Raw genomic sequence first — 4,173 nt, 5'->3', positions numbered from 1 at the left:
TTGCTGTGTGTGTGAACTGTGTAATGCGGGGAAGCAATGCCATCATTAACACCCCGAGGTCCGGCACTGCCCAACTCCAGATTAGAGAAGGGTTCGCAGCTGCTGCTTGTGAGTGCGGTTTATTACTAGGGGGTGGAGCAAGGGTTTAAGAACCGCCCATAAATGCATATGTCTATGGCTGAGACTACCTATATGTGTTCACTGCTCCTCTTATTACAGTCCAGCGCAGTTATAATCTCCAGACTGTGGGGTCTGAGCTTGTGATGCTGCATATAAAGGTGTATAATGCCAGTCAGGGTGAGAGTGAACAGCAGGTGGCGACAAAGAGCTGCACATCGTCTATAGTAATTACTGTATTATTGCAGGCGGTTGTAATGTGTGGACAGGTGACTACAATCTATTATTCCCTGTTATCGGCCATTACTGGGGGAGGTGACTGTAGGACAGGAGATTACAGTCACACCCTTCCAGGAGGAGGGCCAAAGCCTGCCTCTCTTCTCCCCAGGGAGAGGCAGGCTTCCTGGGAGGCCGAAAAAAAAAGTGAATATGAACTCCCTTAAGGCTATGTGCCCACGTAGCAATTCTGAAGCAGAATCGCACACCCTGCTCCTGAGAAAACGCATGCGTTTTTTGACGCACTTTTTTAAGCGTTTGTCAAGCGTTTTTGCATGCGTTTTCCTAAGCGTCTTTACCCATATAATTGATGGTATGAGGAATCGCACGCGATTCCGGAAAATTAATGAACATGCCGCGTTTTTAATCGCTAAGCGTTTCCACAGCGGTTAAAAACGCACCATTGGCACAACAGGTGCGTTCTTCATTAAAAATCAATTGGATGCTTTTCTTAAGCGTTTCTGCAGCAGAAATGCTTGTCTAAAAGCGCTGCAGAAACGCTCAAAAAATGCTACGTGGGCACACAGCCTAAGGCTATGTGCCCACGTAGCGTTTTAAAACGCACACTAAAAACCGGACTCCTTCCCAGAAATCGCGCGGTTTTTTCCTCGCGATTTTACCGCGATTCTATTTGCGATTTTGCTGCGATTTTCTCAAGCACTTTCCAAGCGATTTGAAGCATCGCTTAGAAAGTGATTGACTGGTTGGTCACACTCATCAAACATAGTGTTTGACAAGTGTGACCAGCTTTTTACTATTGAGGCCGCCTATGCGGCCTCAATAGTAAAAGATAAAATGTTAAAAATGATAAAAAAATAATAAATCGGGGTATATTTACCTTCCGACGTCCCGCGCTGCCATCCCGGGCCTCAGCGTTCCCAGTAATGCCTTGCGAGACCTGTGATGACGTTGGTCTCGCGTTACTATAGCGATCTCGTGAGACCACGTCATTACTGTGAACGCTGAGGCCGGGAATGCAGTGCGGGACGTCGGAAAGTAAATATACCCCGATTTTTTTTTTTTTTTTTTTTTTCCACAGGGGTATGGTACCCAGGGCCTGGAGGACAGTCTCCTCTCCTCCACACCGTGGGTACCAACCGCACATGAGACGCTTAACTTTGCACATGGTGGGCATAGCCACATGCGGGAAGTAAGCGATTCTCATGCATTCCTATGGGTGCGGAATCGCGGCAATTCTTTGCGATTCCGCACAAAAGAATGATCATGCTGCGATTTTTTTCCGTGATGCGATTCCGCCGCGGAAAAAAGCGCAGCATTAGCACAGCATGTGCGGAATGCCATAGGAATGCATGGGGGGCGTTCTGTACATGATTTTTAAACGTTTTCGGGCTGAAAATCGCGGCAAAAACGCTTAAAAATCGCATCGTGGGCACATAGCCTTAAACTAGTCTTTAATTGTTATATTAAAACACACCTGCCCAGTGAAAAAATGGTAAAATACCAAGATTAGAGAGTAGCGACCAAACACAAAAAGGCCTAGGTATACCCTACGATAGGCCTTACTCAAAACCTGCATGCAAGAGAGAATCTGAGTCAACAGGTGAATAAGATAAAAAAATCTTACAATCTTTATTGAAATATATAGGGTAACATCATATCAAAAATATAATAAGTAAAATGACAGCACCACAGGGTAGAAACAGCTCACCCAGGGTAATACCCACTCCACCATGCCTTAAAGAATAAAATATACATGCGGTGTATATATAAAAAGATAGACAGCAAGTGCAGTTGTACACCGACATGTTATTAAATAATGCCCAGGGAGACACCATAAAATGCAGGTAAATACCGATCGCCTAAAAGCAGCATCAGTAACACGATATCTTACCCAGGTATAGGCAGGAGCGGGATGACCCCAGGGCCAGGTGAGGAAAAGCCCGACGCGCGTTTCGCGTGAAGAGACCACGCTTTCTCAAGGGAAGTCAGTGTGTTGTGGAGCGCAGGACCTTCTTATGTCCCATGTGATGCGGTCACATGGGAATCAGTGAGCCAATCAACGTGGTTCTAAACGGCGCATGCGCGCTGGAGACCAGAGGCGTCAGCTGATACAGGGGAAGGCGTCATACATTACCCCGGGCGCAAGGAGGAAGGGAACCTCCCAGAGCCCGGCGGGAAGGCAAAAAGACGCCGCCCCCGATCGCCAACACCAAGGAAAACAGCGCGCATGCGCACAACCACTAAATCACCACTGGAACATAATGTCAGAGTAGAGAGAAGAAAACCTCCACATTAGAATAATATAATGTAGAACAAAAGTGTACCAAAAATATGCACCCTTACAATCGCGAATATGCAACAGTATATAGTCATATATAAAACATCCTATATCAGGAATATACTTTCAGACATACATACAAGCACAATACAAAAGATCATATAGACATGTAGTGGAGGAGCTTGATAGTACGGTAGATGATCAGAGGTGATGAAGATATATTTTCACTTCCAGATGAATTAGAAGGTCCCACGACAAACTAGAAAGATGAATTGAAAATGGGAGAAAAAATATTAAAAACACAAATAAAAACACGAGAAACCCCTCATCCTGAAAGAAGGGGGGGCCCAGGGAAAGAAATGAGAGGGAAAGAAAGGTAAGATGAAAGGATATTATACTGGGAAAATGAGAATATCTAACTACTAAATAAAGGGTCCTACAAAAATCCTACAAAAAAGAGGAAAAAGATAGAGATTCATTGAGGCCCCTCGGGGCCAGGGTGTCCAACGTTACTATCCATTTGGCCTCAACTTGGGCCAATCTACGTTTATAGTTACCACCTCTTATGCCAAGATGGACCTGATCAATACCTCTGATCTTGAGCGAAAAACACTCACTATTATGGTATTGCCGGAAATGGCGGGGTAATGTTTTAAGAAGTGATGGATCGGTCACTGTCTTTGACGCACAAATGTCCCGCACATGCTCTCGTACCCGTGTTCTTAACTCCCTAGACGTTAGGCCAATATTTATCTTGGAACAGCCACATGTGGCATAGTATATGACGTTTGTACTACTACATGATATCCGATACCGGATATCATATTGTTTCTGTCCGTCAGAGGAAGTTAAGGTAGAGCAGCGCAGGACATTTGTGCATGCCAGACAGTGTCCGCAAGGTATGGAACCAGTAACAGGGCCCCTCGTACCAAATGGATTGGCCACAGCGGGTACATAGTGACTATTAACCAGAAGGTCATTAAGATTTTTTGACCTCCTTGAAGTCATCAGAGGGTGCTTACCCAAACACGATCCCAGGGAAGGCTCAGTACCCAAAACAGGCCAATGTTTAATAAGGGCACGTCTCATATTGTCCCACTGATTATTAAAGGTGGAAATGAACCTAATAGGTCCATCATTGCTAGTCCGAGAGTTCCGAATATGGGATTTGAGGAGACCAGATCGTGGAGTCGCCCTTGCCCTTAACACCTTCACCCCCAAGGGTGGTTTGCACGTTCATGACCGGGCCAATTTTTACAATTCTGACCACTGTACCTTTATGAGGTCATAACTCTGGAACGCTTCCATGGATCCCGGTGATTCTGACATTGTTTTCTCGTGACATATTGTACTTCATGTTAGTGGTAAAATTTCTTTCAAATAACTTGCGTTTATTTGTGAGAAAAACGGAAATTTGGCAAAAATTTTGAAAATTTCGCAATTTTCCAACTTTGAATTTTTATGCCCTTAAATCACAGAGATACGGCACACAAAAAACTTGATAACTAACATTTCCCACATGTTTACTTTACATCAGCACA

This window comes from Dendrobates tinctorius, unplaced genomic scaffold (genome assembly GCF_039654945.1).
Source record: "Dendrobates tinctorius isolate UK_male_01 unplaced genomic scaffold, ASM3965494v1 ptg000189l, whole genome shotgun sequence".
In the NCBI taxonomy this organism is placed as follows: Eukaryota; Metazoa; Chordata; class Amphibia; order Anura; family Dendrobatidae; genus Dendrobates; species Dendrobates tinctorius.
The sequence above is the reverse complement of the archived record's forward strand: the minus strand, read 5'-3'. Positions refer to the sequence as shown.